This window comes from Peromyscus leucopus, chromosome 13 (genome assembly GCF_004664715.2).
Source record: "Peromyscus leucopus breed LL Stock chromosome 13, UCI_PerLeu_2.1, whole genome shotgun sequence".
Classification (NCBI taxonomy): domain Eukaryota; kingdom Metazoa; phylum Chordata; class Mammalia; order Rodentia; family Cricetidae; genus Peromyscus; species Peromyscus leucopus.
In genome coordinates, this window is record NC_051074.1 from 34,066,611 (window position 1) to 34,084,002 (window position 17,392).

At 47.0% G+C, this 17,392-nt stretch overlaps 1 pseudogene; it reads left to right on the top strand.

Moving 5' to 3' along the window:
- Nucleotides 1-11,968: 11,968 nt before the first annotated feature.
- Nucleotides 11,969-12,967, top strand: LOC114703323 (annotated as a pseudogene).
- The last annotated feature ends 4,425 nt before the right edge of the window (nucleotides 12,968-17,392 follow it).

Sequence of the window (17,392 nt, forward strand, 5' to 3'; positions counted from 1 at the left end):
AATGTTATGAGAATCCATGAGAGTCTGCTAAAGGATATCAATTTACTAAGATATAAAATGGGGATAACACACTCATGGATACAGAACAAAATAAGCAGCCGTCATTGTCCTCTGTTCTGCCCAAGAGTGACAGAAACCAATCGTCCAGTCTCTGACCACCCAAGAGAGAGCACCCGAGCCCCCTCCTCAGTTTTAACCCATCACATACCCAGAAAGGGCCATGCCCATCAGGCCAGATAGCCCAAAGGTCATTGGTTGGACGGAATAAATTCCCACAACACAAGGATGGTATGATCACTTGTTAGTGGAATCTTAAATGTCAAATTCAAAGAGACAAGAGTAGGCTGGTGGTTGCCTGAAGCTGGGAGTGGGGGATGCATGAACTAGGAACAAAGGAGGCTAGAAAAGTTAAGGGTTACACTGACTGTTGTTTACCACTCTAGAGCCAATAAATGAGGTGAACTAAAGTCTCATGCAATAGCTAACTATTCAGAGCATCAGACAATTTATACTCTGAGGGTTAAAAAGAATCACATGAGTAAGGTATGCAATCACAAGAACATGTGGGGGAAAAAACGTGGTTTTTTTTTTCCATAGCGGCATATAAACCAGTTGCAATAGTCAGTTGTAATGAATAATCTGAAATAAACTCATTCCTATCTGCTACAACTGGGGGAACAAGAAAATGCATTCCCTGTTTTGAAGAAACTGGGGTCACAAAACTCTTGTTTCCTAAGGGTTTTCTCACAAGCACTCAGAATTCTTCTCACTCAACTCCGTTCTTGAACCATGTTCCTACAGCCTATGAAAAAAGTAGCCTTTTCCAAGCTTTCTCCTATCAAATCTCTAAAAAGCAGCAGAGCTGTTGTGTTTACAGTAAAGCTTTGCTTTTAAATTCTAATTTCTGCTCTCTGCCAAAGTGACATTCGTCCTGTGCAGTTTGAGTACCGCCACCTTCAGTGGTTAATGGAAGGGGTCACGTCTACCAGAGAAAGTTTAATTGTAAAGACCTGTATGTAAACAAGAAGGGTTTGGGGGGGTTGTCCATACGGGGCCTGAGGGGAGCGGTGCCGAGTTCCCGGCATCAGGAGACCCAGCTTCCTGTGCTGCCTTCCCAGTAGTTGCGAAGTGGCTTCAGCCTAAGTGGTTAGTCACCCGGAACCTCGGTTCCTCCCATGTCATGTGACAGCAGTTCCATAAGCACAGGCTGAGATGCAAAACGCTGAGATGGCCTCAGGGTTTTTCTGGTATAAAGGATCGTGTCTGATCAGGAGATTTCCCAAACCACTCTACACGAAACGGGTACTCTTCCTTTGGCTCTAGAAGTTATTCAAATGAAAGTTCCCAAATCATTAGCTAGCATCAGCAGATCTGGTGTTGGAGACATTTCTCTGTCATTTCTCTCTTCCTCCAATTGTAGTCCTCAGAGTCATGAGACCCTGCTTAGAGGGTGTCTCAGAGGATGTCTAAAGTCAACTCCATTACAAGGAGCAAGCTAGGGACTGGAGAGATGGCTCAGGGGTGAAAAGCACTGCCTGCTCCTGCAGAAGACCACTGTGTTTCCCAGCATCCACATGGCAGCTCCCAACCATCTGTAACTCCAGTTCCAAGGGACCCAACATCCTTTTCTGGCTCCTTGGTTACAGGCACATACATGCTGTGTATACATGCATACATATAGGCAAACACCCATACATATAAGATAAAAATATATCTTTTTCTTTTTTTTTTTTTTTTAAACTTTATTAGCCCAGGCTGGCCTCGAACTCGTGATCCTCCTGCCTCCGCCTCCTTCAGCAAATCCTACCGGCGTGCGCCACCGCCACCACCACCAGCTATATCTCTTTCTTAAAGGAACAAGCTACTGATATACCTAACATAAGGTCCATAAACAGAAGGTCCAGCGAAAGAAATTAAGTACAGGAGAGTATCCACTGCATTATTCCATTCACACGGAGATCAAAAATAAAAAAGCAAACAGATGGTAAAAGGGATGAGAACAAAGGGTCCCCTGAAGGGTCTTGGCCCAGAGGGTCATGCTGGGGCTCTTCTGCAAGATCTACATGACTGCTATGTAAATACACACCTAAGTAAAAATTGTCACCCGTAGAGTTAAGGGATGTGCACTTTAATGCAAGAAGAGTCATACTTAATTAAGTCAGAGAAATGGTTCAAAGGAACAACAGAAAAGCGCAGATGCTGACAGGTCTGGCGGCCTTAGCATTGGAGGACGGATGAGGTCGGTGACAGCAAAGGGGACTGAGCGAAGAACACAGGGATGAGGGAGGAACTGATACGGTCTGAAGCCACTTGAGTGACTGAGTGAGCGGTGATAAGGAAGGGTAGAGAGGATGATGGAGGGAGAATGCAGTCCCCGTGTAGAAATAACATACAGGAAAGTGTGTTGGGTATGTATGTGTGCTGTAGTTTATACCCAAGTTTGGGGAGGGTTTTAGATTCTTTTTGCATGGCTAGGATAAGATACCCTGACAAAAGCAACCTGCAGGAAGAAGGGCGACTTCACGGTACCATCCACCGCGGCAGGGCAGTGAAGGCAGCAGGAAGTGGAAGCAGGTGGTCACGTGGATGGTAGTCAGGCAACAGGGAGAGATGAATGAATGCCAGTGCTCAGTTTTCCAGGAGTTATGCAGTCCAGAACCCGCTGCCCAAGGATGGTCCCGCCCACAGTAAAGATGGTTCTCCCCACAGTGATCAATCTAAGCGAGTGAATCCAGATTCTGTCCATCTGACTACACTGAGTACCTGCAGCTGTCCATTCTAGCCTTTCATGTGTGTGTTTATCTTGTATACTTCTTTTCTTCCATATTTGATTGCAACTGCCCTAGGCACAGAAAATTGGTCTTCTCAGATTGATCCTTTTCAAATTGTCTACACCCTCTACTCATCAACTGCACACAGGCGGAGCTCACAAAAGGCGGCGGAATCCAGCCCACGTGTCCTAGGGCTCATGCTGAGATCAACTCCCTCGTTGAGGAAGGACTTTGGTTCGAAGTCCACTCATCCCAAAATGCATCGCCTGGAGTCTGAAGGGCTCTGCGTGTGTGAGGGTGGTAAAAATAAATTGCTTAAAATTCAAGAAGACATTTCAGAGAAACAGAGACTTGATGAAGACAGCCCGAGTGGCAATAAATAGCAGGCGGCAAAGGATCCAGACAGAGCGCTGAAGGAAGAAGACAAGGTTGCCTTGCCCTCGGGTCTCATTAGATGAAATAACACAGGGAGATGGCATCTTTAAAGATATTTAGAAGTTTCCTGAGCGATCGTGAATTTGCTGGTGGCAGTATTTGCTTTTTAAAATACACAGAGTGAGCCCACGAGAACAGCTCGGTTGGCAATTAGGACAGTACAGGGTCACAGGCAGCTTCTCCCTTCTCCAGCTATGAGTCACAAGCTGCTCATTAAGAAATCAGTGACATGTCAAAGGCTTGATGTAACCTAATGGTCTATAGCGCTCGGTGATGGTGACTAAGAATATTGGTCGGTTCGGGATTTAATCTTTAATTGATTTCCTGGGGTGATAAGAGGATAAACAGGAAGTCGGTTACTTCATTCTCTGATAGATCCTATATGGGGGGGCGGGATATGTGTGATAGAGTAGAGCAAGGGGAATTAAGAATTTCAGCCCTCTGCATCTCCTTCGACACAAACCACACCAACAGCCACACTTACGTTAGCCGGCTTCAGGTACAGATGGGTTTCTTAGTCAAACGTGCTAGAATTCACACTGGTCAGACCCCATCTTCACATTCTCCTTGCATAATGATCCTGTCAAAAGCACATCAAGAAGACTGAGAGGTGGTCCAGGTGACGAAGTGCCTACCACAAAATCCTGAGGACCTGAGTTCGGATCCCCAGCACCCATATTAAAAAGCCAGATGTGGTGGTATAAATCTGAACCCTAGCACTGGAAGGTGGAGACAGGAGGGCCCCCAGAATCACTTGCTAGCCAATCTAGCCAATCAGCGAGCTCTGGGTTCAGTGACTGTGGTGGTTGGAATGAGAATGGCCCCTGTAGGCTCATGTGTTTGAATGCTTGACCCCCAGTCGGTTGAACTGTTTGGGAAGGATTAGGAGGATGGCCTTGTTGGATGAGATGTTGTCACTAGCAGAGGGCTTTGAGGTTTCAAAAATCCACTCTGTTTCTAGTTAACTGTCTCTTCTTCCTCTGCCTTATGTTTGTGGATCAGATGTAAGCTCTCAGCCACTGCTCTAGCGCCATACCTGCCTGCCTGCTGTCAGGCTTCCCCACTACGATCAATGGTCTTAGGCTCACCCTCTGAAACTGCAAGCCCTCATTCTTGGCATCTTATTACAATGATATAAAAGTAACTAAGACACTGAGAGACGCTGTCTCAGGAAAAAAAAAATAGGTGGAGAGAAATAGAGGAAGACACCATGGACGTCAACCTCTGTCCTTCACATGCATGCTCACACAAACATACTGACTACATAAACGCGCGCGCGCGCGCACACACACACACACACACACACACACACACACACACAAATAAAAAATAAATAAATAAAAAGTAAATAAATAAAAACTCCCAAAAGAAAGCACAACAAAACCAATTTACAAACATGAATTTGGGGTTAGGCAGACCTGGTTTCCTTTCTGGACCCCAGCAGCCTCAAGCTTCCAAGACTCACTTTCACCCTTTTCTAGAATGGTGGTACCTACCTCACATGACAGCTGAGAACAGTAAGGAGACGAAGCACGTGGAAGACTTCATGGACTGTGTAGGCCTGAAGACGTGCTGACACATGACTGCTAAGACTGTCATTGTTTTAATAAACTCTGAGATGTCTGTGATGGTTAATTCTGATTGAATCTAGGATCAACTATGAGGTGTGCCTCTGGTGAGGTGGTCTGCCAGCAAATTTCCCAGAAGAAGTAACTTGGGGGAGAAGACTTCCCCCAGAGTGGGTGGTATTCTGGAATATTCCATTACACTGTGTGAAGATGTGTCACTGTGATTAGTTTAATGAAGAGCTGAATGGCCATTAACTAGGCAGGAAGAGGTTAGCTGGGATTCCTGGAGACATAGAGCTCTGGGAAGAAGAAAGGAGTAGCCAGTGGATGCAAAGGAGACACAGAGCAAGCAGGATGGGTAAAATGGAGATGCAGTAACGAGCACATGGAAGAACGTAGATTTAAAAATATGGGTTAATTTAAGTTATGAGAACTAGTTAGGAACAAGCCTAAGCTAAGGCCTAGCTTTCATAATTAATAAGTCTCCATGTCATTTGTGTGTGTCTGTGTGTGGGGGAGGGGGTGAGAGAGAGAGAGAGATGGCAGCCCAAAAGAAAATCCATTCACAGGGTGGCATCTTCAGTGTCCCTTAAGGAGGTCCAAGGCAAAAACAGAGTAGCTCAGCCCCCTGCCTTCCTGCTGGTGAGTTCAGCTCTGACACTGTGCTCCCACCATCCTTCACTGCCACCCCAAAGAGCATCTTCAGCCTTCCAGAGACCGGAGACTGGCATCTCAGTGCCAGATCAGGACTACTAAGGCATCCAGCTTCATGTCTGAGCAGCTAGCTCAGGTTCTCAGCCTCTTCTGCATGTAGACAGCCATTAATGGACTAGCCAGCCCCTGAGGGCAAGCCAAGCTAACAAATACCCCTATAACACATATTCACTGTAGCATCCATGCCTCTAGAAGAGCGGCTCTCAACTTTTGGGTTACAATCCCCTTGGGAGTCAGACAACCCTTTCACAGGGGTCACATATCAAACATCCTCTATATCAGATAATTTCATTGTGATTCATAACTAGCCAAATTACAATTGTGAAGTAGCAATGGGCATAGTTTTATAGTTGGGGGTCACCACAACATGTAGAACTGTACTAAAGGGTCACAGCATTCAGAAGGTTGGGAACGACTGCTCTAGAGACTCTCAATACAATGTCTTATAACTGAGCCATATTTCTTTACATAGCTTGAACCATTGGTAGTCATTGCTCCATCCATGGAGAGAAGGCATCCCTGTTAATGGAGAGAAGCCATAAATGAGTTGGTCATGTCTTCATGTTTAAGACTCTTTGGAGGAAGCCAGTTACAGCCTGGCAGGGAGCCATTAAGTTCCCACAGAGGAGACATTCTCCAAATATCACACTTCATTGTCAGATTATGATTCTAAAGCTAGCCAAGACCTCTTGAGACGAGGTCCTCTGTTAATCTTGATTTCTCCACTGCTAATGGAGAAGGCTCCTTTGAACTAGTGCTGGGATGTTGCCATAAAAATCAGGACTTTCTCACACAGGGCAGCCAGTCTCCTGCAATCTCAGCTTCCATGACACTCAATGAGAAAGAGACGGCGCGGCTGCCATCCTTCATTCATTAAGAAAATGTTGGTTTTTTTTCCAGTGCCTGGAGAGCAGTCATCCTGCCTTGCTTATTAGTGATGCTGTGGTGGTGGTCAGTCTCAGTTGTCAACTTGATGAGCTCGAGAATCACCTGGGAGATGGGCCTCTGGGCATGCCTGCGATGGATTATCTTGATTAGGTGAACTGAAGTGAGAAGATTCATCCACTGTGGATGGCACCATTCTGTGGGTGCATAAGAAGGAGAAATTGGGGGGGCTGGCGAGATGGCTCAGCGGTTAAGAGCATTGACTGCTCTTCCAGAGGTCCTGAGTTCAATTCCCAGCAACCACATGGTGGCTCACAACCATCTGTAATGAGATCTGGTGCTCTCTTCTGGCCTGCAGTCACATATGCTGTATACATAATAAATAAATAAATAAATAGATAGATAGATAGATAGATAGATAGATAGATAGATAAATAAATAAATAAATAAATAAATCTTTAAAAAAAAAAAAAGAAGAAGGAGAAATTGAGCTATGCACAACCATTCACCACTCTCCGATTCTTGGTTGTAGGTGCCATCTGGCTGGTTCCTTCGAGTGTCGGCCACTGTGACTTCCCCACCATGCCGAACCATCACCTCCAACTGCAAGCCAAAATAGACCCTTTCTCACTTAAGCTGCTTCTGTCAGAGTATTTTTATCTTAGCAGCAGGAAAATAGAGTAAGATAAACACTCCAGCCAGGATGGTGTAAAAGGTGAGCGTTTCTGCCAGGCTGACAAATGTCAGCAGAGAGAGACCAAGCCTGATCACATCTGTGTGAATGACAAACCCATATCAATATGCATAAGCTCCTTGCATAAACAGAGTCAGACCTATTGGCTCTGGCCTGAGCAGCAGATTCACGAGCCAGGGCCTTGTGGACCACACAAATAGTGTTTGGTGACAGTGTTCATTGGCAAAGCAAAGCAGAATACCCGAAAGAGTAAGGAAACGATCACCCTGTGCACAAGGGAAGTCTCAAAGTCAAGCTCTTCCTTATGGCTCTTCTTGGTTCTTAACATCTTCATCTCCATAGAAAACTTTTCTTTAAAAAAAAAAAAATGAAGGCTAGGGAGATAGTTCTGTTGGTAAGGTGCCTTTCTTATAGAAAAGAAAAGTTTTCTTATGTCCCATCCCCAGCATCCATGTTTAAAGAAGAGGGAGAGAAAGCGAGACATGGTGGCATGGTTAGTACCTGTAATCTCAGCACTGGGGAGGCAGAGACGGATGGGTCCCTGGGGCTCAGTAGTCAGAATTTCACCAGGGATTTGTGTATTATCAGACATGGACTGACCCAGAAGCTCGGATGTGGGGGTCACCTCACCACATAAGCATCTCTGATGATGGTGATGAGTAAGCAGCTTTGGAGACCCCAGGAGCAAGCCATGTCCATGCTCAGAGCCAAGGCTCTCCATCTGAAGCTCTCTTTGTTCTCTGGTATTTCTCCTCATAGCAGCTGCCAGCAAGCTGATACAGCAAGAGCCAAGCAGAGAAAGAAAAGCGGGGAGCCGGTCCCTTCTGCTTATCCAAGGGTCTCCCTGCTCCCCAGCCTCAAAGCACCTCCTGTGAAAGCCTTACAGTTCCTACTTCAACCAGCCTCTGAAACTCTACCCTCCTAAAGTTGAATTCATCAGAGTTCTTCCTGCCATGAATTTTTTTTTTTTTTTTTTTTTTTTTTTGAGATTCTTATACACACAGCGTGAGTTTGTCCTCTGGAAATAATTGGAAAGTATCCAAGAGCAGAATCACTGAAAATAAGCACTCCAGTAAACGCCCAATGAAACCTAATGCTGGGTCTGTGGAGTAACTGTTTAAAACGTCAACAACAACAAAAATATCTCAATCAAGTGTGTGTGTGTGTGTGTGTGTGTGTGTGTGTGTGTGTGTGTAAGAGAAGCTGAAATTTTTTTTAAATCAAATTTAACCGAGGCTATAAATTAATTTTATATTCCAGTGGTAGAAAAATAATCTGATCCCTATCTGGAAGCCAGGAGAAGTTTCTCATTTCTCATTTTGGAAAGATGCCAGGGGTCAGTAGGTAGGAGAGGTGAGGAGGCCAAAAGAGCAGTTTTTCTTTCTTAATCTTGCTTATTTTTTTAATTGTACAACATGTATTATCCTGCTTAAACCTCCCTAAAAAAAATAAAAAATAAAATAAAATAAAAAATCACTTAGCCTCTGGCTCCAGGCCTCCATCTGCTGTAAGGCAGATGTCATGGAAACTGAGCCTAGGCCAAAAGCAGAGGATTGGGGAAATGATAAAATGGTTTCCATGACTCCAGGAAGGGACACTGGTCTCCACACAGACATTTGTCAAAGATCGGCTTGTTTTGCTGGCTGAGGAGCCTTCCCGCTCCACTCTAGCTACTTCACATTCGTACCCAACCTTCAAAGCCCCGCTTACCGGAGGCACTAGCACCTCGTGGGGGGAGCTGGACAGGCGGGCGGCTGGCATGCCCTCTCCTGGGCCCTGGCCAGCAAAGACTCCCAAGCATGGGCTGGGCAAAGGCTGAGAGAGCCTGGCTGGGTGCTGGCCTGGCTGGATGCTGCTTTGGTAGAGTAATGGCCTGGCTGAGTGCTGTTTTGGTAGAGTGCTGGCCTGGCTGGGTGCTGTTTTGGTAGAGTGCTGGCCTGGCTGGGTGCTGTTTTGGTAGTGCTGGCCTGGCTGGGTGCTGTTTTGGTAGTGCTGGCCTGGCTGGGTGCTGTTTTGGTAGTGCTGGCCTGGCTGGGTGCTGTTTTGGTAGAGTGCTGGCCTGGCTGGATGCTGTTTTTGGTAGAGTGCTGGCCTGGCTGGATGCTGTTTTTGGTAGAGTGCTGGCCTGGCTGGGTGCTGTTTTGGTAGTGCTGGCCTGGCTGGGTGCTGTTTTGGTAGAGTGCTGGCCTGGCTGGGTGCTGTTTTGGTAAGGTGCTGACCTGGCTGGGTGCTGTTTTGGTAGTGCTGGCCTGGCTGGGTGCTGTTTGTTTTGGTAGTGCTGGCCTGGCTCAGTGCTGTTTTGGTAGAGTGCTGGCCTGGCTGGGTGCTGTTTTGGTAGGGTGTTGGCCTGGCTGGGTGCTGTTTTGGTAGGGTGTTGGCATGGCTGGGTGCTGTTTTGGTAGAGTGCTGGCCTGGCTGGGTGCTGTTTTGGTAGTGCTGGCCTGGCTGGGTGCTTTTGGTAGGGTGCTGGTCATTAGCCCCTCTCTTACAAGGTTTATTTTCATCCTCCCTCTTCAAAATTCCCCTTTTCTCCAGAAATGCATTTTTCAGTGGGGCAGCCAGTGTAATAAATAACTGCTAATAACTGGAATTAAACTCATTAAGTCACAAAAACATGAAAGGTGAAAGTAATAAGGGGGGCTAATTAAGAGGAGGAAATGGCTATCGGGAGTTGGAGGGGACAGAGCAGGGTATCAAGGAGTGAATATGTCTGAAACATGAAATGTGTGTGTAGAGAATGGCATGGTGAGCCCATTATAATGCACACTTCATACATGCTAAGAAAAAACCATTTTTAAACTCCCCCTCCTCACCCCAGCCTCTCTCTGACTCACATCCTGCTCTCCAGCCTCACTCTGCCCGGCATCCAGCCTGGCCTCCTTGATTCTGTCACAGGACTGCTACATTACTGTGCCCTCTGCCGGAAGCCTTTCCCCGAAGGTCTTCAGGGCTTGCTCAAGAAGCCTTCAGGTCTCAGAGAAATCTCGTCGTCGTCCTTCTCAGGAGGTCGTCTGTGACTGTGGATTTAAAGATACAGCCCTCCACTCCCACCTGACGTCCCCATAGTATTCGTTGTCATCCGACACACAGTCATTTTTTTAACCTAAGCTCTTGTCGGTGTCCCAGCAGGATGTAAGTTCTCCAAAGGCAGAGGCTGTTTGGATTGATGTCGCCACTGCACACAGCTTAGCGTTATTCCCGGAAAACATCCCATGTAGTGAACAACTAAACCGCCAGTCAAGACTGCCTTCGAACAGTTTACACTCCCCCCCCACACACACACACCCCAAACACAACCCACCCCCCCCACCCCCATTATCAATTCCCTATCTGACACTGACCTCTTCTTATCCACATTCCTGGGAGCTTTCCTGGGAGCTTCCCTACACTTTTCATTTACTTTATTAGGAGCTCGACTTTCCATTGAATACTAAAGCAGAATGCTTTAAATGCCAGGTATCTTGTGAAGACCAGAAAGGCTTCAGAATCAAACCAAACCATCGTCCAGACTTAATGGCTGTGCACTGGGACGCTGTGAACAGAGTTCCTCTGCCATCTTGTGGGCAACTCTGGAACTACAACTACAAACAAGCCGACTTCAGCTTTCCACGCGTGCGCGTGAGAAGTGCGTGCTTATTGAAGTCCCTTCCCAATCCCAAAAGCATACACACACACACACACACACACACACACACACACACACACACAAGAGCACACACACACACACACACACACACACACACACACACACACACACACACACACACCTAGGCCCTCGCCAGGCCTCGGTTTCCAAACGTTCCTTGGCTAGAAGTGTTTTCAAGTTAGTGATTCTCACTCTCATGAAAAACAAATTTCCTCCTGGCCCAGCAAGCAGGCCTCCATCCTCCCAGCACCCGCCCCACACCCCAAATCAGGAAGCCCTGTGGGAAAGAGTCATGACTCCAGGAGCAGAGCTTGCGGTCCTCCCAAAGCAAGCCTGATGAGGCGGCTTGAGGCGTGCTACCATGTCTTCCGTTCCAATGTCAGACCCCAGGTGCTAGGTATAAACACTCCTAGGAGAAGGGACCACCGAGCGGTTCAGTGATTGTGGCTATCACGACCACCAGCTAACATGCAGGTCCTTTAGAGGGCAGAGGTGGAAGGCAGTACTGGTCCACTAGAAGGCAAATTGTAGAGGCGGGTGGATATGAAGGGGCAGGTCCGTGACTCAGGCCAGGGGACTCCAAATTCAACTTCACGGGTGTATGAATTACCTTCCGCTCTGCCTAGCTAGCTGTACACGACAGCACAGAATCCCCGCCATGTGCTGGGATCGGGGAGCGAAAAGAGGCCAGGGAGAAAGTAGTTCTGTGTCACCTCAGCTCAGCCTGTCTGGACAACAGCCACGTAAAGCTGCTGGGAAAGGGCTGTGGACTGAGTGGGGCAGCTTGTTGGAAGGAGATGAATCGTTTGAGAAGACCCCATTTCTGAGTTATGAGAAGGTTCTGGAATCACATTAGCCAAGATTATAGAGGCCTTTTGCTTTTGCATCATCTATAGAGGAAATGAAAAAGAGCACAACGTCTTAAGAGTACAACTTCAAGCCGATGTATTTAAATTACCCTCAAGAGGGGAAGGAGGAAAATCCACGGTAATGGAGCGCTGTGGGAAGCACAACCCAGGCACCTAAATTAAATAGCTCTCCTCAGCAGCCAGCTGTGTGATCTTGGGCTCCACCTCTCTGGGTTCCATGTCCCACCCTGTGAAATGGTAAACTAAAGCTGTGAAAGGCAGTTTGCCGACTCCTCAAAAAGTTCAACACAGGGCTCTCGGCTCCTCCCGCCTCCACGGGAAGACACAGCCACGTCTTCTTGTGCAGTACCAGCCTCATCCCTGAGACACGATGGTGAAGGTTTGGAATGAACTGATTTGGCAGTATTGGGAGCCTGCTTACCGGGGCTTCCTTCATGTCTGGCAAAGTGGATGTTGTTGCTATCAATGACCCTTTTATTGACCTCAACTACATGGGCTACAGGCTCCAGTATGACCACAGTATGACTCCACCCATGGCAAGTTCAATGGCACGGTCAAGGCTGAGAACGGGAAGCTCTTCATCAACAGGAAGGCCATCACCATCTTCCAGGAGCAAGATCCCACCAACATCAAATGGGGTGATGCTGGTGCTGAGTATGTTGTGGAATCTACTGGCATCTTCAACACCATGGAGAAGGCTGGGGTTCACTTAAAGGGTGGGACCAAAAGGGTCATCATCTCTGCCCCTTCTGCTGATGTCCCCATGTCTGTGAAGGGTGTGGACCATGAGAAGTTTGATAACCCACTAAAGATTGCCAGCAATGCTTCCTGCACCACCAACTGCTTAGCACCCTTTGACCAACATCATCCATGACAACCTTGGCATTGTGGAAGGACTCAAGACCACAGGCCATGCCATCACTGCCACCCAGAAGACTGTGGATGGACCCTCTGGGAAGCTGTGGCATGACAGCCATGGGGCTGCCCAGAACATCATCCCTGCATCCACTGGTGCTGCCAAGGCTGTGGGCAAGGTCATTCCAGAGCTGAACAGGAAGCTCACAGGCATGGCCTTCTATGTTCCTATGTCCAATGTGTCTGTCATGGATCTGACATGCCATCTGGAAAAAAGCTGCCAAGTATGATGACATCAAGAAGGTGGTGAAGCAGACATCTGAGGACCCACTAAAGGGCATCCTGGTCCATACTGAGGAGCAGGTTGTCTCCTGGGACTTTAACAGTGATGCCCACTCTTCCACTTTGATGCTGGGGCTGGCATTGCTCTCAATGACAACGTTGTAAAGCTCAGTTCCTGGCATAACCATGAATATGGCTACAGCAATAGGGTGGTGGACCTCAGGGCCTACATGGCCTCCAAGGAGTAAGAAGCCCTAGACCACCTGCCCCAGAAAGGACATAAGAGCAAGAGGGAAGCCCTAAGCTTCTGAGGATGAGTCTCTGTCCAAACTCAGCCCTGGACACTGAGTATCTCCCTCACAGTTTCCATCCCAGACCCCCAAAAGAAGGAGGGAGACTCGGGGAGCCCTATTCTCTTGAATACCATAAATAAAGTTCAGTGCACACGCGCGCGCGCGCACACACACACACACACACACACACAGCTCAACACAGAATTTCCACATGATCCTGGATCCTACTTCTGGATGCTTCCGTCAACGTGAAAGCAGGCATTCAAGCAGAATTCTGCACTGATGAAGGTGAAATACCCCAAACGCCCATCACCAAATGAATGAATAAACAAAATGTTGCACTGTGATGATGGGTTATCATCATGCTTTTAGATGAAAAGAAATTATGCATTGAGCAGTTAAGAACACTTACAGAGAACCAGAGTCCAGTTCCCATGTCAGGTAGCTCACAGCCCTATGTAACTCCCGGGAATCCAACATCACTTAATGGCCTCTGTGGGTACACACACACATGCAGAGCATACACACAAAGAGGGGCAAATAAAAAAATCAATCTTGAAAAAAGAAAGACGTTCTGATGCCAATTATAGCTTGAAGTTGGAGGCATCGATGGTATAGCCAGGTCTAAAAGGATGAACATGTCTCCACTGAGGTTCCTAGAATGGATAATCTTCAGAGAGCACCTGGGTTGTGAGGAGATGGAAGGGGAGTCTTTCTTCCATATGTGTAGAGTTTCTGTTCAAAATGAAAGGCAATGTTACCACAATAAGAGGAAAACCCATAGATCAGTAGATGAACCAGTATGAAGACTAGTGTTAATTATCAACTTGATAGAATCTAGACTAGCCAGGTGGTGGTGGCGCACGCCTTTAATTGGGAGGCAGAGGCAGGCGGATCTCTGTGAGTTCGAGGCCAGCCTGGTCTACAAAGCAAGTTCCAGGAAAGGCGCAAAGCTACACAGAGAAACCCTGTCTGGAAAAACCAAAAAAAAAGAATATTTTAGGTGCTGGAGAGATGGCTCAGTGGTAAGAGCACTGACGGCTCTTCCAGAAGACCTGGGTTCAAGTCCCAGCACCCACATGGCAGCTCACAACTGTCTGTAACTCAAGATCTGATATCTTCACACAGTCATACATGCGGCAAAACACCAATGCAAATAAAAATAAATAAATTTAAAAAAAAAAAAGAATCTAGACTCACCTGGAAGTTGGCCTACAGGCATACCTGTGGAGGACTGCCATGTGTTCATTGATATAGGATGGCAAATCTTCATGGTGGGTGGTACCCTTCCCTGGGCCAGCAATCCTGACTGCACAAAATGGAGAGAATCAGTTGAGCATGACTACTCCCTGTCCCTTCCTCTGGATGAGGACACGATGTGGCCAGCTGCATCAAGCCCCTGCTGCCTTGATATCCACACCATGATGGACTGGGCCTGAAATGATGAGCCAGAGTAAACCCTTTCACCCTGAAGTTGCTTTGGCCAGAGTGTTTTATTGCCCCGACAGGGAAACTGAGAAGAAAGGTAATAGCTGCATAACAGGAGATGACAGGTGGGTGAAATACAGATAGATAATGATGAGAGGTTACAGACAGATGTGTGGGCAGAGAGGCAGCAGGAAAGACAGAAAGAATGGGAAGTGACTGCACAGTCATCCCTTGTGATGGCTAACCTGGGCTGTCAAACTTGACACTGTTGGGACCAGGAAGCTTCAACTGAAGAACTACCTCCATCAGATTGGACAGTGGGCATGGCCGTGGGGCATTTTCGTGGCCATTGCTTAATGTAGGAGGACCCAGCCCTCCGTGGACCGTAACACCTCTGGGTGTGTGGATATGCACACATGTAGAAGGAAGGTGGATGGACATGAGCCTAGGAACAAAACAGGAAGTGGGTGTCTGCTCCAGGCCCCTGTCTTGAACTCCTACCTTGGCCTCCCTCAATGATGAACTGTAACCTATAAGAGGAAATAAACCTTTTCCTCCCCAAGCTGCTTTGGGTCCGTGCTGATTCCAGTATTGCATTATTGCAAACGGTTGTTCAGCCTCCCCTCCAAAACACCCAGTGCCTATACTATACTATCTATTGGGCTGTGTAAATGTAGTTTCATTCACTGTGTTCAAAAATTGAGTTCAGTAGACTCTGTGAGCTAATAGGTGTAGCTTTGTTGATTATTGGAGCACAAAAACGAGAAAATGCTCTAACGAGTTGACACAGGAAAGATACTCATAGCTTTCCTCTCGAGTCTCCTCCATCCTAGACCAGACTGTCTCCAACTCCTATAGGGATGGCAACTTCCTTCTCTGGAGTTAAGAATAAAATCTCTAAAATACACCCCCACCCCACCGCGCCCCATGTTCAGTGTAGAAGAATGACTGTTCTTCTTCCCATTTTAATCAATATGGACCATTCTGAAGCCAGGAAAAGTCTTGTAATAGATGAATGGGAAAGCTGGACACCATGGGAATGACGGTTAACAGGATACAGCCATTTGCCAAAATTGTGACCTGAATGAGGCTGAAGACCGTGTCACGATGCTCCGCTCATGGTTTTTATTTGGGTGTGCTGGAATCGGCCACTTGGTTTTCTTTGGGGGAAAACATCCAGCTACTCTGGGTGTGGGTGAGGGAAAGGAAAGGAAAGAAGGCACTGCCCCAGAGGGAAGGAAGGGGAGAATCCCTCAACTCAAAACAACTGGAAATGCCAAGCGGAAGTAACCTACTTGCCCCAGCCAACCAAAACAAACAAAAACAAGAGATAACTGATAGTAAGACTCCCAAGCTCTGGTTTTTCTAGAAGGAAAGGAAGTCAAGCGGATCATAACTCTAAAGGAGTTAGAGTGTGGGTGTCTACACACAGAGCCCTTATTGTGGTTTCTTATCACATCCAAATCTGTAGATGTGCATGATCCAGGCTGGAAATATTGAAGACCATAAAGTAGAGATCCAAATGCCTCTCCAGCTATGAGTCCCTCCTGTGAGAAAACACGTCTGTGAGGGCTGGCGACCAGAAACAGAGCAAAGCAGTGATGCTCCGTGTAAAAGCTGTCTCCATTGGCGAATGTGGAGTGCCTTCTACAGAGACGTCAATAAGGAACAAAATGGGCTCTTTCTCCGCTGCGGGCCATGATACAGCTGAGCATTTTAAAGGAGCTAATCCCAAACAGGGAACTGACCGGAGCAGCTAATCAGTAAGTGATGTAGAAAGTGGAATCCTAGGGACTGGGACCACAGCCCAGTTGATAGAATTCTCACCAAATATACAAGAGGCCCCAGGTTGGAGTCCCAGCACCACAAGAACCAGGTCTGACAGTTCATTCCTATAGTGTCAGCACTCCGTGTCCATCCACCTTCCTTCTACACGTGTGCATATCCACACACCCAGAGGCGTTACGGTCCACAGAGGACTGGGTCCTCCTACATTAATCAATGACCACGAAAATGCCCCATGGCCATGGCCACTGTCCAATTTGACAGAGGCAGTTCTTCAATTGAAGCTTCCTGGTCCCAACAGTGTCAAGTTTGACAACCCAGGTTAGCCATCACAAGGAACGACTGTGTAGTCATGTTCCATTTTTTCTGTCTTTCCTACTATCTCTCTGTCCACACATCTGTCTATAACCTCTCATCATTATCTATCTGTATTTCATCTACCTGTCATCTTCTGGTTTTTTTTTGTTTGTTTGCTTGTTTGGTTTGGTTTTTGGTTTTTGGTTTTTGGTTTTGTTTTGGTTTGGTTTGGTTTGGTTTTGGTTTTTCGAGGCAGGAGAACTAGAAGTTTAAGGCTGTCCTCAGCTACATAGCAAGCCTGGTAAAAAGTGAGACATCTTTTATGTATGTAATTGTTTTTTTCAAGACATGGAACTAGCTCTGTAGACCAGACTGGCCTCAGAGTCACATAGATCTGCCTGCCTCCACCTCCCAGGAACTGGAATTAAAGGTGTGCACCCTGTAAAGGAGAAGGAGAAGGAGGAGGAGAGAGGAGGAGGAGGAGGAGGAGGAGAAGGAGGAAGAGGAGAAGGAGAAGGAGAAGGAGAAGGAGAAGGAGAAGGAGAAGGAGAAAGGTAGCAATTCTAGCTCCAAATAAAAGGTTGGAAAGGTTGGATATGTGCGTCTAATTCCTCTCCCTTGAGTTTTCAGTAAAATGACTGAAAGAAATGTTAATAAAGATATAGTCCTTCTAAAAGAAAATAAGGATGTGGAGATTCATAAATATTCAAAGATAACTAGAAGACAGAGTAGGAAGGGGATCGAAGCAAAGACATAGGAGGAAGAGGAGGAGTCTCCTAAGGATGTTGTAGTCAGGAGTCTCCACGAAGGGGGACACATTTCAGGATGAGCCTGCCTGCTCTGCTAACCCCCAATGAGACAGCTCTCAGG